This window comes from Somniosus microcephalus, chromosome 7 (assembly GCF_052327205.1).
Source record: "Somniosus microcephalus isolate GS21.2 chromosome 7, FLI_Smic_1.0, whole genome shotgun sequence".
Lineage (NCBI taxonomy): Eukaryota > Metazoa > Chordata > Chondrichthyes > Squaliformes > Somniosidae > Somniosus > Somniosus microcephalus.
The window spans coordinates 241,612,053-241,629,819 of record NC_140993.1 but is presented as its reverse complement, the minus strand read 5'-3'; the positions used below and the strand labels follow the sequence as shown (position 1 = coordinate 241,629,819).

The following is a 17,767-nucleotide window of genomic DNA, read 5'->3' as shown; positions in this document are numbered from 1 at the left end:
GGCCTAACCAGTGATTTATAAAGGTTTGGCATAACTTCCTTGCTTTTGTACTCTTGCTTCTATTAATAAAGCCAAGGATCCCATGTCTTTTTAACAGCCTTCTCAACTTGTCCTGCCACCTTCAAAGACTTGTACGTACACCCCCAGCTCTCTCTGTTCCTGCACCCCCTTTAAAATTGTATTATTTAGTTTATATTGCCTCTCCTCATTCTTCCGACCAAATTGAATCACTTCACACTTCTTTACGTTAAATTTCATCTGCCACGTGTCTGCCCATTTCACCAGTCTATCTATGTCCTCCTGAAGTCTGTTACTATCCTCCTCACTGTTTACTGCATTTCTGAGTTTTGTGTCATCTGCAAACTTTGAAATTATGCTCTGTATACCCAAGTCCAGGTCATTAATATATATATCAAAAAGAGCAGTGATCCTAATACCAACCCCTGGGGGCCACCACTGTATACTTCCCTCCAATCTGAAAAACAACTGTTCACCACTACTCTCTGCTTTCTCTCCCTTACCCGATTTTGTATTCATGCTGCCACTCTCCCTTTAATTCCATGGGCTTTAATTTGGCTAACAAGATATGATGTGATATTTTATCAAACGCCTTTTGAAAGACCATGTACACAACATCAACCGTACTACCCTCATCAACCCTCTCCTTTACTTCATCAAAGAACTCAATCAGGTTAGTCAAACATGATTTTTATTTAATATAATAAATTCATGCTGAATCTCATTTATTAACTCATACTTTTCCAAGCGACGATAAATTTTGTCCCAGATTATTGTCTCTAAAAGTTTCCGACGTTCGGCTGACTGGCCTGTAGTTACCGGGTTTATCCCCCTCCCCTATTTTGAACAGGGGTGTAACATTTGTAATCCTCCAGTCCTCTAGCACCAGCCCCATATCTAAGGAGGATTGGAAGGTTGTGGCCAGAGCCTCCGCAATTTCCACACTTACTCCCCTTGTAACCTAGGATGCATTCCATCCTGGCTATCCAATATCACGACTATCTCCTCCTTTACTGCTACATTGGCAGCATCCTCTTCTCTAGTGAAGCCATACAAGAAGATCTCCTCCATAACCAGCCCCACCCTTCCTTTGTCTACCCTATTACTATTTATAAGTTTATAAAAGACTTTTGGGTTCCCTTTTAGGTTAGCTGCTAATCTGTTCTTATATTCTCTTTTTGCTCCTCTCATTCTCTTTTTTTAGATCTCCTTTGTACTTCTTGGAACAAAAGCTGCTACCATGGTGACATCTGTGAATTCAGAAGGAGAGCTGGTTTTGGATTGCTCAGTAAAATCAAAGATAGTGGCAGAATGCGAGAACTAATCAGATATTTCAACAAAAGGACTGCCTGGTTGGGGATATGTTGAAAATCGTAAAATGATTAATTGTTAAGAAAAAAAATACACAGCAAATTCATACTTGGTGAGGGTACCTTCAAGCTGTGAACTGCACCGTAAAGAGCATGATCTTGTGAGTCAGCCTCAGTGCATAAAGGGGTAAAACTTTGTTGGCCCTCTCATTAAGAAATGCCTGTTTTAGCCAGCCATCTCAGATGCCTGAAAATCACCTGAGGCCAATATGGCATTAGACATTTCTCAGGCACCCTTGGGGTGCAAGGCATAGCCTTACAAAATTGGTAATTTTCCCACATTACAACAGTGACTACACTTCAAAAATACACCATTGGCTGTAAAGCGCTTTGAGACGTCCGGTGGTCATGAAAGGCGCTATATAAATGCAAGTCTTTCTTTTCTTTCTTTTCTTTTTGTCCCACATTTTTCATCTGGAAAACAGGTGCAACGATGGCCAATTTCTACCCCAAATGTTGTAAGTGTGATGTGTACCAAACAGAACTCTAAATCTCAGGTGACCCGAATTGAAGCTCATTTGCTGAATGGTCCCTACGTTGTCCTGCTTCCACTTGGTGACAGCAGGTGCTATGGTTTCCCTCTAAAATACAGAGTCCCACTCCATGTCTTCACCAATCTACATCTTACGCCGTGCATTTCCACTCCATGTTTTGGAGGAAGCGGCAGCGCTCCAGCTGCGAACATGCTGGGGCTGAAACTCCCCGAGGATTCTCCTGCCTTGTTCGCAATAACTTCGGCGGAAGGAGCCACGTAAATCCTGGAAAAAATACAAGGTAAACAGCGGATGAGCGGGAGAACCCTGGCGGAGATCCACCCCCATTGAATCTACTTAACCAGCGGGAATCTACCAATTTGAGGGCGGTGCCGGAATCAGGCACGAGTGATCGCCATGCGCTTCATGAGCCACATTGGAATCTGGCGGCTTTGTCAGTTCTAATCCCGTTCTGAGCCATAATTCAGTAGGTCTTGGAAACAGAACAGACGACTCAAGTGGAATTCGCTGCTCTGTATTATAGGTTTTGTGCCAAATTTATGCCACTCTGTGACATACATTTGGTGTGAAGTTCTTATTACAAGAGTAAGCTAAATCAATATAATGCTGATTCTACCCATGTTGTGTATAAACAGTTTCACCTCTGCTAACGAATATGAATAACTGCCGTATAGGCCAACATTTTGAACGGCAGTTTCCAAACAAATGCTCATCCCCGGGTTCTAGCTGGCAAGCCAGCAACTCCAATCAGATAATGGGGATTATTTTGGCCAAAGGATGAAAACAGGTGTAGGAACGTGGGTTCCTAACTAAAAGACTGAGTTCTGCTCAGGCAATCAAACAAAATGAACTTTAATGAAATAAATAGGTTTAAACAAGAAACTGCAGGATAACATCGAATGTAGGTCTGCTCTCTTCAGAGGCTCCATGAGGACTGCCTAGGGCGGTCCCGGGCTGATGTCATGACGTTCTTCCCGCCAGTGGGGGATCACGTGATGAACGGCGTGACGTCATCACGTTTTAACTGCGCTGTTAAAGTAACCACGCTCTGTACAGTTAAACAGCATAAATAAAGATACAGACTCAGGCTGTAGCTAACATGTTGTTAAAGGAATTATATACAAACGATCTGAATCCTTTGGTGGCTCCGCCACACAGGCACTAAATGGGTGGAGTGCTAATAAGAAACGTCGGTTTGAAATTCCGGATTTAGCATGCAATTTTTGGGCTAATTGATGATTACTATGATTTGAATGTGCCTGCAGGTATTAACCAGAAACCTACAGGTTTAGCTCTCAAATGCTGATTAGAAGCAATTTTCGTGGAGCTGTATATGTAGCCTGCACTCACCCACTTCCACTGAAGGTGTGGAGCGAGATGTCTGAGAGTGGAAGGATGTCGCAAGGAGCAAGACAGAGGGCGGCCAAGTTCTCCGATGTGGCACTGGAGGTCCTGGTGGAGGAGGTAGCGAGGAGGAGGGATGTCCTCAACCCGCATGGGGGAAGGAGGCCACAGAGGCAGCTGATGCGCCGCTTGTGGGAAGAGATCGCCTGGGCAGTCACAGCCAGGAGCTCTGGCCCCAGGACATGGCTCCAGTGCCACAAGAAATGTAATGATTTGACACGAGCGGTCAAGGTAAGATCCCATCTCACAAACGCACTTCTCAATAACTGCACCACCAACATCACAACACACTGCATCCACCATCTAACTATACACTGACATTCACACACCACACACTATTGTGTCCTTCACAGGCACTACTCACACCTCAGACACATCTCCACAGCTATTCAACTGTGCAAGGCATCACACACACAAATACCCCTGCCAATACACTCATTAACAATCATCACTCTTTCTCATCCAGAAAAAATTAGCACATAACAGGCGGCAGCAGGACCTGACCGGGGGAAGGGCAGCACGAATTCATGATGTCACTCCATAGAGGAGGCAGTGCTGGCAGTGATCGGGAAGCGAGTAGCAGACTCTGTGGCCAGAGGCAGAGCAGGGGGCATCCCGCATAGAGTAATGTAGCCACTACAGCTTCCTTGCAGATGCTGAACTATTCCTGATCCCTAATCACCCAAAGCTATCCTCACTCCTAAGCTCCATATGGTCTCATCACACACACCCTCCTATAGTGGCCACATGTGATGCTCCCTAACCCTTCCAGCTTTATCACTGCAGGCTCCCAGGAGCAAGATGCACTTCGCCCCATGGAGCAGGTTCAGCAAGAGCACCAGCCACCTCGCCCCCTGGAGGAAGTGGAGGAAGATGGGGAGGAGGAGGAGACCGAGGATGAATGCATTGCGTCAATGGCTACCACTGTCGCAGGCACCAGCTCAGAGACTGGCACCACACGCAAGTTAGAGGCTAGCTTAGCAGAGGGATCTTCACAGTGGAATGCACCGGGCACTAGCAGACAGTAGCCATGCCAAGTAGAAGGGACACCACAGGTGTCACCTTTCCAGGGGGGCAAGGTCACATATTAGATCTGCTGCAGAGGAGACAGATTAAGACCCCACAGGGCCAAGCTTCAGAAGAAGGATGATGGGTGTGACAAACCAAATGCTTGGTGCAATGGACAACCTGCTTGAAAGCCTACAGGTCGTGGCTAGATGGATGGAGGAGTCCGTTTCCACCTTGGTCCATGCTTGGATGCAGAGCCTGGAACCCATCCTCTCCAGTGTGGAGAGGCTTGTGACTTCCAGCCAGCGACCGGTGGAGCCCGACGTCTTGCAGTCTCTTATGACTGAAGTTGCAGCTTTCATTGCAGTCATTGCAGCCTGCATGGAGCGGCAAACTGCTGCAATAGAAGCTCGGGCAGCTGCCATGGTGGCTCTGGGCTCCTGGGTTGAAAGGGGCTTGCGGGGTGTCTCGGCTGCCCAGAGATCTGTCCTCCAGATCATCACTGGGCGGGCTGAACAGATGCCCTGAGGTAGTGGCGTGGGAATCATGGAGCAGGAACCTACTGGCCTCTCTCCGGATGGCAGCATTGCTGCTCCCTCCCCCGCCACTGCACCATTGCCCTTGCTGTTGCCTGTCAGCCAGACGGCCCTGACTGCTGAAGTCCATGCTGAGATGGTGCAGTCTGAGGCTGGGCCATCACGGCCCACAGCCACTCGAGGGCAACCCAGGAGAACATCTGAACTGCCCTCTTCAGACTCTCAGCAGCCATCCACCTCGCCAGCAGCTTCCACTGGGGTTGCACCGTAGAAGCACCAGAGTAGGTGAGGGCACTTGTAGATAGCCACCAAGGGTAAGCACCAGGGTGCATCATTGAATATTTGTAAGTGATGTTGGTTCTGTCATTTGTTTCTGATGTATATAAACAGTGATGATGGTAATTGGGTAGTGGTGGAATCGGTGGTCTTTTTTATTGTGATCTGCATGGGGAAGGGGCTGAAAGGATTGAGTGCAGATGTTGGACTGCCTCTGGTCTTTTCTGGCAATAGGGAATGATATGTAGTCATTCCTCAGAGCATATAGAGCCTTACTGACCTCCCTTATGCAGAAGTGCACAGAGGATTGTGAGATGTGACTTATATCACATATGGCAGCCTGGAAGGTTCCAGTAGCATAAAAGTTAAATGCTACTGGAGCTGCCTTGACTGCGACAGGCAATGCCGTCCTCGCTGTGCTGCAACGTCTGAGCCTTCCTTCCACGAGGCCACAGATCTCTGTAATGCCCTCCTAAGTAAAGTGCAGCCTCCCACAGTCAAAATGGTCTGCTGTTAATCACTGTCTAGGCTCACAATTCAACAATGGCCATTTGAGCAAGGTTGCCAGAGGGTTGACAGTGCCCGTATAACAGGATCTCAGCTTAAGATGGGAGGAAAACTGGGGGAAAATACAGGTGGTGGCCAGGAAATTGGTCTTGCACTGGAAACCGGTGCAAAGTGGGCGGTGCTCACTGGAATTTGTGCCTTGGATCTCATCTACATAATACAACAAAAGCCAATTGGATGTCCTGATTCGGCTCGTTTTTCAGGGCTCTGGAAGTTCATAGGTAAGTCCTGTGGGGGAGACAAATGGGAGGAGGTGCGAGCACGGACTGGCAGCAGCCGAAGTATTCTGCTCCTCCTGACTCCACATTAAGGTAAGTAAAAAAAACTTACATGTTCTTCAGTGGCTTCCATCAGTCCCTTTAATGACCTCTGGTTAGGCTGCTGCAGTCTGGAAACACTGAGTGAAGCTTGCACGGTGCATGCTGTGGAAATTGACATTATACTTAGCATGCTGGGTAGAATAAAATGGCCAAGTAAAAGAACAAACTTGCTTAGGTTGTAGCTAAAGCAAGAAAAAGTAGATATGTCACAACGTGTCCAGGACCAAGAGATCTCTCATAATACCCACCCACATTGAGGATGTGATAACAGCTATAATTGACTCACTAGCACAAGGGAGGCATAAGGCTATAGAATAGATAAACTATGAATGATTGTCGCTAGACAAAGAAGCAAAACTATTGAGTAAGCCAATCATCTTGGTAACAAGATGATCAGACATGAGTAAGTAAATCATCTTGGTAACAAGATTCAGACAGAACCTCCTGACAGAATATATGATTAACTAACCTTGTCTGGAGATATTTCTGTCCTGCTGACCTTTTGATTGTCCTTGTGCAAACTAAAATGATACAATACCATTACACGTGATTTATGGAACGCTTGCTTGTTTGAGTGTATAAATATGCTGCATTCGCTGATGTCCTTGAGAGATGTTGGCCTAGCCTTTGTCCAGGCAGCTCTCTCCTTGTGCAAGTAAAAATTAAACTAACAATCTGACGGTACTGCTTGTGTTTTAGAGTCTTACTCGGAGTCGAGATTTCGACAATGCACTGCCCAGTTCTTGTTGAATTTGCCATCAGGGTCTTAAAACAACCATTCGGTCCTTGATTAGCATATTAAAGAGCCTATCACCTGTTTCAGGTGGACACAGCGGGCACCTGGACGTCTCTGGCTGTCATATTGGCTGCCGTTGCACTTTATGGGAGGATGAGTCGCAGGGAGATGGCGAGGACCAGAATTAGTTATGCATTACTACAGCAAGATTATTTAGTAGTTACCTCATTGAAGGATGGACAGTTAGTCGATTTCTGTGTCGATGTCAGCTTCCTCTTACCATCAATTTCTACTTGCACCACTGGATCAATCTCCACTCTAGCCAATTGGCAGGCTTCATATACAGTTAGAATGATCTTCACAAAACAGGGAACAAGATGGATTTGAGGAGCAATAGATAATGATGCCTTCGAGCTATTGTTTAAATATAACTATTGTGGAATGACTATGCTGTTTATTTGCAGGCAGCTACAGAACATAAGAAAGCAAGCAGTGAGAAAAGGCCATCCACCCCTCAATATCCCACAGTTTTCCTCCAAGATCATTCTTTAGAACCGCCAGTCACTACACATCAATGGCGTGCTGCACACTCCATGTTGAATCTGGAGAAGCTCTGCAGTCTTGCTGCTGATTCGCAGGGCTGCAGAGGATTGGGCAGCAGAGGGAACATTTACTCATTGCCGGCACTACAAGATACCCTCTACTGCTGCCAATCTCGGAACAAAACTAAATACATTCTTATAAAAGGTGGACTCAAACGAGAGCAGGTCGTACCAGTGGCCAATGCAAGCCAAACTCATTTGAGGTGATTTCAGGGGAGTGTTATTCTATTGCCAGCTAAATATCCTGATATCAAAATACCCAACACCCACTACATCAGTTTGTATAAGTATAGCAAGAAATCCAGTGGGGTAAAGTTTTGCTTCAGTGTCCCCAGTGCAGAGCTTTGTGTGCTGGCATCTAGATCAGAAAATTGGGGCTTGTACTGCTCATGATGCTGCAATAAGCGCTCCTGAGGTGTGAAACTCTGCATCGGAGCACTGAAGAAGCAAATTTTCACCATTGTGCTAATGCAGAATCTTTCAAATGCCATGTAAGCACAACGCAGGCTGCACCAATACACAAGGCAGTGCAAAACACTCAAAAATAAAATTCAAATTTTGAAATGTCACCAGAAAGTGGGGAAATTTCCACTCTTCAAAGCTTAGGTAACAGATTTATTTACCAAAACAAAATAAAAAGTCCGTCTTTAAAAATATTGGTGGTTGCACAGGATTTAAATCACGCTTCCCCGATAAATGTGATCTTGTCATTGAGGAGGTGTGGGCGCTACCAGCCTAACCTAACCCTTCAACTACTTCATTGTCCAACATCACTTCAGACATGAGGCTGTGTGTTACCTGTTGAGGTTGGAAGATACTTTGGTCTCTGTTTGACGCAATCTTTAATCATCTGGAGAGAAAAAGACAGAAGACAAATCTCTGTAAATTCAGTTTACATTACTGGTAAATTTTCTCGTCTTGGAACTAAACTTAATTATTTTGTGTAAGTGCTGCTTGAATTAAACTACAGTAAAAAGCTGATTTCCACCTTTAACAGCAGTGGTATTACAGTACTCATAATCTGAGGACACGCACCTGAGAGTAAGACTACAGGATGCTGTCAACATTTATAGTGATTTATAGCATTTATGGAGAAAATACAAACTCTTCAAGACATTTGGAACTGAAACAGATCCTGTATTTGGGTCTGTTATCCAGAATTGCATTCTTTATTGATAAGCTATGCAAAAGAGGGTGGTTTTCCTTATTTTTGCAGTTTTCTATTTGAATGTGCCCACAATTCAAAATTATGAGAGGTTTTGACAGAGTAGATAAGGAGAAACTGTTTCCACTGGCAGGAGGGTTGGTAGCCAGAGGAAACAGATTTAAGATAATTGGCAAAATAACCAGAGGGGAGATGAGAACTTTTATGTACCAAGTTGTTATGATCTGGTGCACTGCCTGAAAGCTTGTTGGAAGCCAATTCAATAGTAACATTAAAAAGGGAATTGGTATATACCTGAAAAGGAAAAACTTGCAGCACTGCGGGGAAAGAGTGGGACTAATTGGATAGCTCTTTCAAAGAGCTGGCACAGGCACGATGAGCCGAATGGTCTCCTTCTGTGCTGTATCATTCTATGATTCTATGATGTTATAATTGATTAATCTCTTAGCACTAACTGTATATTCCCATTTGCAGGCCTCTCTCACACATTTTGGTACGACGTGCTACATGCAGTGTCAGCAGGTTGGACCTGCAGGTGAAGTTAGGAAGGGTCAGACAGTAACACGTAAGAAATGGCAGCACTGTCTCTGGCTGGAAATCACATCAGAGAACGCGAGGACTGTGCTCTCATGTAACGCCTGCTGAAAGGCTCAGTGGGTTCCAGGATTAAAGCAGCGGTATGAAAGAAGGAAGAAAAAAATGAGAGAAAGAAAGAAAATCCTGACTGGTACTCTTTCCACGTACCTGTGCCTGTGTTTTATTATGCAAATGAAAAATTAGCTATAAAGGTGTCATTAAAAATAACAAATTTAAACTGCTTGATTTCTTTAACTTGAGATCTGCTCCATCCACGTCTTGGGGAACGGTTAAACACCAATGAACCCTCATGTATAATTCCCTTGAGTTCATAGAATCATAGACATTGGATCAGACGAGGCAATTTGATCCAGGGCCTGTGCCTGTGCTCACTCCACGACTGGCGCTATCAGCTTGGGACAACACCCTAAGGGTGGAGCAGAACTTCTACCCATCCCATGGATGCATCCCTGATCCCTTATCTTTGGCAGGCGCCCTCACCATTTATGGCCCGACTGGAGTGCCCCGCCCCCCTCAGCGGGGAGAAAGAGGCGGGGGAAGGATATCACTGCAGCACCTTACCGTAGGATAAGTAGGGCCACTCTGCCAGCCAAGGCTTGTTTCAGATTTTTTTTTTAAGTCTAATTTTAAACCTGGGTTGGGGTCGAGTGGGATCAGACCCGGTCAAAAAAATATATTTTCCCACCCGACCCACCACCGAACATGCCCGCTGCCCACCCGCCCCCCCGAAAAATTCCCCCATTACTTCAGAGACCAAAAAAAATCAGCAATATATCAAGATTTCAACAAACGCAGAGAAACCTGTTCAAATTGTGAATTTGGATGACCTCCTGCCGGACATTGCCTCTCCTTTCTATTTTTTATTTTGCACTTTATAGACACACCCATTTTTCTACTCTTCAAAGAAAAATGTCTTTTTAAACCATACTAGGAAATGGAAATATTTCATCTGCGATATACCCAGTAATTTGCGTGTAAACGTGTCGTATTCCAATATTGCAGAACATGTTTCACTTAATTTGTCAAGAGGACAGTTTCCATTTTTCTTACCTGCAGCATCTAAAGCAAAGAGGGATTTTGTTAGTTTCAGCTGTCCTTTTACTAGATCTCTAAAAGAACAGGAGTAAGATAAATAGATTAATAGACTACCACCATTCGGCTTTCGAGGTATTTTCAGGGTCTGCCCCTCCCCCATTAAATGCAGTGAAGTAGACTCCGTGTCACAGGAGCAGAATAATACCTCTTCAGTTCAAATTCATTTTAATTATCCATTTGATTTTCTTGGCGATAGATTCATCCATAAAATTTCTTGCAGTCAAACGATTCCGTGACTTTTACAGCAGCCGAATGTATCTGTAACATCCAAGTCCAGCTGGTGTAGTGAGGCCAGTGCAGCTGTTCATTTAGTTCCATGCAGTTGTCCACCTGAGGACCTTTGTGACTTACTGGGTTTTGTGTGCTCAAGTTTTCTGGTTTCAACTAAGCATACCAGACGGTTTCTTAAAAAAAAATAAGATAGAAACTTCAAAGATGTCAGGATCTAAATGCTAGGTGCATCTGAAATATCCTCTCTATTGCAGTTCACATGAACATATAATTGAAAACATTTAGCAAAACTGCAAACAGGCTAATTAGAAGAGAGGCATAAACCAACAGTGCTGCTTAGAAAAGGAGGGGCTATATCTATTCAATAATATTTGTGTTTTATGTTTTTTCACCACCACGTATCCCACTCCACTGAGCAGGATGGACAGATTCAAGACAGGCAGCAACCTGTGACCTTATGGATGGAAGGCAAACATTCTATTTGCATTGTATTTTAAACAGTATAAATCCTCTTCATTCTCATTGTGTTGAAATCAAAACAGATCACACCATTTCAAGGGAACGGTAGCGGAGTGGTAATGTCACTGTGCTAGTAATCCAGAGGCCGGGACTAATGATCTAGAGATGGGAGTTCAAATCCCACCAGCTGGGGAATTTAAATTCAGTTAATTAAATAAATTTGGAATAATTACTAGTATCAGTAATGGTAACCAGGAAACTATCGGATTTTCATAAAACCCATTTGGTTCACTAATGTCCCTTCAGGGAAGGAAATCTGCTGTCCTTACCTGGTCTGGCCTATATGTGACTCCAGACCCACAGCAATGTGGTTGACTCTTAACTGCCCTCTGAAATGGCCTAGCAAGCGACTCAGTTGTAACAAACCGCTATGAAACACAATAATAAAAATGAAACCGGACGGACCACCCGGCATCGACCTTGGCAACGGTACACCCTGCAAAGTCCTCCTCACCAACATCTGGGGACTTGTGCCAAAATTGGGAGAGCTGTCACACAGACGAGTCAAGCAACAGCCTGACATAGTCATACAGGTAGACTACCCTTTATCCGAAATCCTCGGGACCAGCCGTGTTTCGGTTTTCGGAGAATTTCGGATTTCGGAAGGTGGGTCGGCGGGGGTCCGCGGGGGGGTCGGCGGGGGGTCGTGCGCACGACTTACGCTGATGCGCAGCGTAAGTCGTGCGCACGACCCCCCCCGCGGACCCCCGCCAGCCCCGACCCCCGCCGACCCCCCCGCGGACCCCGACCCCCGCCGACTTACGGTTGGGGTCGGCGGGGGTCGGGGCCGGCGGGGGTCCGCGGGGGGTCGTGTGCACGACTTACGCTGACGCTCAGCGTAAGTCGGCGGGGGTCCGTGCGCACGACTTACGCTGGACTTACGCTGAACGAAAAAACCTTCGGTTTTTAGAGGGTTTCGGTTTTCGGAAGTTCGGATAAAGGGTAGTCTACCTGTACTCACAGAATCATACCTTTCAGCCAAAGTCCCAAACTCCTCCATCACCATCCCTGGGTATGCCCTGTCCCACCAGGGGTGGTGGTATACAGTCGGGAAGGAGTGGCCCTGGGCATCCTCAACATTGACTCCGGACCCCATGAAGTCTCATAGCTTCAGGTCAAGCATGGGCAAGGAAACCTCCTGCTGATTACCACCTACCGCCCTCCCTCAGCTGATGAATCAGTACTCCTCCATGTTGAACACCACTTGGAAGAAGCACTGAGAGTAGCAAGGGCACAGAATGTACTCTGGGTGGGGGACTTCAATGTCCATCACCAAAAGTGGCTCGGTAGCACCACTACTGGCTGAGTCCTGAAGGACGTAACTGCCGGTCTGGACCTGGACCTGTGACAGGTGGTGAGAGCCAACACAAGGGAAAAACCTACTTGACCTCGTCCTCACCAATCTTCCTGTCGCAGATGCATCTGTCCATGACAGTATTGGTAGCAGTGACCACCGCACAGTCATTGTGGAGACGAAGTCCTATTTTCACACTGAGGACACCCTCCATCGTGTTGTGTGGCACTACCACCGTGCTAAATAGGATAGATTCAGAACAGATCTAGCAGCTCAAAACTGGGCATCCATGAGGCACTGTGGGCCATCAGCAGCAACAGAATTGTATTCCACCACAATCTGTAACCTCATGGCCCGGCATATAACTCACTCTACCATTACCATCAAGCCAGGGGACCAACCCTGGTTCAATAAGGAGTATAGAAGAGCACGCCAGGAGCAGCACCAGGTGTATCTAAAAATGAGGTGCCAACCTGGGGAAGCTGCAACACAGGACTACATGCATGCTAATAAGTGGAAGCAGCATGCTATAGACAGGGCTAAGCGATCCCACAATCAACGGATCAGATCAAAGCTCTGCAGTCCTTCCACATCCAGTCGTGAATGGTGGTGGACCATTAAACAACTAACAGGAGGAGGAGGCTCCATGAATATCCCCATCCTCAATGATGGCGGAGCCCAGCACGTGAGTGCAAAAGACAAGGCTGAAGCGTTTACAACCATCTTCAGCCAGAAGTGCCGAGTGGATGATCCATATCGGCCTACTCCTGAGGTCCCCACCTCCACAGAAGCCATTCTTCAGCCAATTCGATTCACTCCACATGATATCAAGAAATGGCTGAGCACACTGGATACAGCAAAGGCTATGGGCCCTGACAACATACCGGCTGTCATGCTGAAGACTTGTGCTCCAGAACTAGCCGCTCCTCTAACCAAGCTGTTCCAGTACAGCTACAACACTGGCATCTATCTGACAATGTGGGAAACTGCCCAGGTATGTCCTGTCCACAAAAAGCAGGACAAATCCAACCCGGCCAATTACTGCCCCATCAGTCTACTCTCAATCATCAGCAAAGTGATGAAAGGTGTCATCGACAGTGCTATCAAGTGGCACTTACTCACCAATAACCTGCTCACTGATGCCCAGTTTGGGTTCCGCCAAGACCACTCGGCTCCTGACCTCATTACAGCCTTGGTCCAAACATGGACAAAGGAGCTGAATTCTTCGGGACACAATCCCAGTGGTTACACCAAGATCACACTCGCTGATGCCTCCCAGCACTGACCTCATTGGAATTTGCAGGGCCAGTGGGTGGGCACCTAATTGGCATGAAGCAGGCAGGTGCAAGCACTACTACAAGCATATCTCTGTCACCTGCTACCCACTATAGCCAGAATCTTCAATGGCCAGCCTTCACTAGGCCCCACCTACCCCGGCCAGGTTCTTCTTGACCTCTTGAGCAAGGAGGCCAATCTTGATGAATTGTTTTAAATTTTGGATATCTTTGCGGGTCCGGGCATATGTGCCCACATGGATGCACGCACTCATCACCTCACTAGACATCCCATCCTCCACTGATACATTGGGTCCTTGTGATGAAATATTCCATTCATCACTGCCTGCGACTGTGGTCGGTTTCAGTTTCATTTCCCTTCCCCCAGTTCCGTTTCCTCACCATTGTATTGTATATTGGAATGTGTTGTGTGTAGGGCTCCGCCCATACCTGGCCCCTATGTAAGCAAGCTCAGTCTGGCCTCATATCCAGTACTGCAGCCCTCCGGATGGAAGATACCTCTCTCCACTACGTGTTACCTTCTAAGTTAATAAAAGCCTTGTTTTGTTTCGCTAACATCGAGTCTCGGAATTATTGAGGCACAACAATTTTATTAACTTATTTTTCAACACAATGGATCAACTCCTGAAACCCGAACGTTTGGATTTGGATCAGCATGCTCCGGACGCATCAGCACGCTTCGGACACTGGTTTATGTGTATGGAATTCTTCCTGGACAATTCCGCAGCCGTCAAAGACGCTACGGACGCTGCGAGTATGAAACTCGGAATTCTGCGGAATTGGGTAAACCACCGGGTTTACCCCCTCATCCAAGACGCCGACACGTACCTGGCCGCCTGCGACATCTTAAAGGCGCATTACCAGCAGCCTACGAATGAGGTGTATGCTAGGCATCTGCTCGCTACTCGCGCACAGCGACCTGGGGAATCGGTGGAGGAGTTCCTAGGCACCCTGAAAATGCTTGGCAAAGACTGCAAGTGCCGAGATGTAAAAGCCGCAGTGTACACTGACGAGCTTGTTCGCGATGCCCTTATCACAGGCCTCAGCTCCACTTACATCCGGCAAAGACTGCTGGAAAAAACGGGATTGGACCTGAAACAGGCTGCGGACACCGCGCAATCCCTGGATGTGGCCCAGAGAAACTCGGACGCCTACTCTTCAGCCCGCGCCGTCCACGCCGCCACGTGTGCACCAAGGGCGCCGCCATCTTGGAAGGCATCTTCCCCGCCCGGCAGCCCGACACCGTCGGGGCCCTGCTCTCCCCCCAGAAGCCCTACGACAGCCGCGACGCGTCGGGGACCCAACTGCTACTTCTGCGGGCAGCCAAAGCACACCAGAAACCTGTGCCCGGCGAAAGGCACCACCTGCTTTAAGTGCGGTAAGAAGGGGCACTTCGGGAAGGTGTGCAGAGGGAACCCCGCCGGAAAACCAACCGCCGGAAAACCCGCCGCGTGCGCGCCGTGGGAGCGGCCATCTTGGACGCCATCTTGCCCGACCTCGTGGGGTCCGCCATCTTATGAGCAGACAGCGTGGACGCCATCTTGTCTCGATCAGGGCCCTACAGTGGCATCGGTCACAGTGGACCAGACCAGGCCGCACCCGCTATCCAAATCAATGGTGGACATCGAGGTAAACGGGTGCAGGGTTAAATGTTTAATTGACAGTGGAAGCACGGAGAGTTTTATCCACCCTGAACTGGCACAACAACTCTCCCTAAAGGTGGTCCCTACTCAGGGTACCATCTCTATGGCTGACAAAACCCAGACATCGACCATTCTGGGTTACTGCACGGTACAATTGTCCGTTAACGGAACTGTATATGATAATTTTAAAGTATTAATCATGAAGAATCTATGTGCGAGCGTGATCTTGGGCCTGGATTTCCAGTGCAACCACCAAAGCATCACGCTCAAGTACGGTGGGTCCCAGCCGCCCCTCACAGTGTGCGGTCTGGCTACCCTGAAGGTAAAGCCGCCTTCGCTATTCGCGAACCTTACCCCTAACTGCCGGCCAATAGCGACCAAAAGCAGGAGGTACAGCTGGGAGGACAGGCGGTTTATCGCGACCGAGGTAGACAGGCTCCTGAAAGAGCGCATTATTGAACGCAGCAACAGCCCGTGGCGCGCCCAAGTGGTAGTGGTAAGGGGTAGCGAGAAGAAACGGATGGTGATCGACTATAGTCAAACGATCAACAGGTACACCCAACTAGACGCCTACCCGCTACCCCGCATATCAGAAATGGTGAACCAAATCGCCCAATACCGGGTGTTCTCCACCATCGACCTTAAGTCAGCGTACCACCAGCTCCCTATCAGACCAGAGGACCGCCCGTACACCGCCTTCGAGGCGAACGGACGCCTCTACCAATTCCTCAGAGTCCCCTTTGGGGTGACGAATGGGGTCTCGGTCTTCCAGAGGGAGATGGACCGCATGGTCGATGACCACCACTTGCAGGCAACCTTCCCCTACCTCGACAACGTCACCATCTGCGGTCACAACCAGCAGGATCACGACTCGAACCTCGAGAGGTTCCTGGAAACCGCACAAAAACTCAACCTCACCTACAACGAGGACAAGTGCGTTTTCAACACCACGCGCCTCTGCATACTAGGCAGCGTGGTGGAGAATGGGGAAATCGGACCAGACCCCGACCGATTGCACCCCCTACGGGAGCTGCCCCTGCCCAACACTCCCAAAGCCCTGAAAAGGTGCCTGGGGTTATTTTCCTATTATTCCCAATGGGTCCCCAACTACTCCGACAAAGCCCGCCCCCTCTTGAAAGCATCCTCTTTTCCGCTCTCTGCTGAGGCCCACGCCGCCTTCAAAAGCATTAAGCAGGATATTGAGCGGGCCACGCTACAGGCAGTGGACGAGAACACTCCATTTCAAGTGGAAAGTGATGCGTCTGACTTCGCCTTGGCGGCCACCCTCAACCAGGCGGGGCGGCCCATAGCTTTCTTCTCGAGGACCCTCCAAGGGCCCGAGATCAGACACTCCTCCGTGGAAAAGGAGGCCCAAGCCATCGTGGAGTCAGTGCGCCACTGGCGCCACTACCTAGCCGGCAAACGCTTCACCCTACTTACCGACCAGCGGTCGGTAGCGTTTATGTTCAATAATAAACAGAGGGGGAAGATTAAAAATGATAAGATTCTTAGGTGGCGGATCGAGCTCTCCACCTTCGAGTATGACATCATTTACCGGCCAGGGGCCCTTAACGAATCCCCTGACGCCCTCTCACGAGGGATGTGTGCCAGCGCCACCGGGGATCGGCTACAGACCCTCCACAACGACCTCTGCCACCCAGGGGTCACGCGGCTGTTCCACTTCATAAAGTCCCGTAACTTACCCTACTCGATTGAGGAAGTTCGGTCTCTGACCAGGAACTGCCGCACTTGCGCTGAGTGCAAGCCTCGGTTCTACCGCCCAGATAGAGCCCACTTAATCAAAGCCACACGGCCCTTTGAGCGGCTCAGCTTAGATTTCAAGGGCCCCCTCCCGTCCGTCGACCGCAATGTTTACTTCCTGAACATTGTGGACGAATACTCCCGGTTCCCATTCGCCTTCCCCTGCCCAGACATGACCAGCGCCACGGTCATTAAATGCCTCAACAGCCTGTTCGGTATGCCGAGCTACATCCATACGGATAGGGGGGCGTCCTTCATGAGTGAAGAGCTACGCCAGTACATGCTGTCCAGGGGGATCGCCACGAGCCGTACCACCAGCTACAACCCCCGGGGTAACGGCCAAGTGGAGCGAGAGAACGGGACAGTATGGAAAGCAGTCACTCTAGCTCTAAGGACCAAGGGCCTCCCTTTCTCCCGCTGGCAGGAAGTCCTCTCGGATGTGCTCCATTCGATACGGTCGCTATTGTGTACTGCCACTAATGCCACGCCTCATGAACGAATGTTTGTCTTTCCCCGGAAATCCACCTCAGGCGTATCCATGCCGTCATGGCTCTCCACCCCAGGTCCGGTATTCGTGCGAAGGCATGTGAGGGGCCACAAGACGGACCCTCTCGTGGAGCCAGTGTACCTACTCCACGCCAACCCCCAATACGCATATGTCCGGCACGCCGACGGAAGGGAGGACACCGTGTCCATAAAAGACGTCGCCCCAGCCGGTAACGACAACAACCACGGCGATAGCAGCGACAACGATCGCAGCAACTCTTACCCACCCACTACTCTTTCATCACCCCCGGAAGAACATCGACCAACGGCACCCCCACCAACTACCCCTT

The 17,767-nt window shown here is 48.4% G+C and overlaps 1 protein-coding gene across 5 annotated transcripts in view; it reads right to left on the bottom strand.

Moving 5' to 3' along the window:
• The window catches only part of LOC147115189 (V-type proton ATPase subunit C 1-A-like), a 255,177-nt gene that overhangs the window by 170,807 nt on the left and 66,603 nt on the right, over nt 1–17,767 (bottom strand). For 3 of the 5 annotated variants that reach the window (XM_085993522.1, XM_085993518.1, XM_085993523.1), the window contains exons 3-5: nt 10,144–10,202; nt 8,130–8,181; nt 6,954–7,085 (exon numbers count right to left, since the gene is read on the bottom strand). The gene's annotated coding sequence lies outside the window, so the exon portion shown is untranslated. Of the gene's footprint in view, nt 1–6,953; nt 7,086–8,129; nt 8,182–10,143; nt 10,203–10,333; nt 10,593–17,767 lie in introns of all 5 variants that reach the window. The other 2 variants (XM_085993521.1, XM_085993520.1) reach the window with 1 other exon arrangement.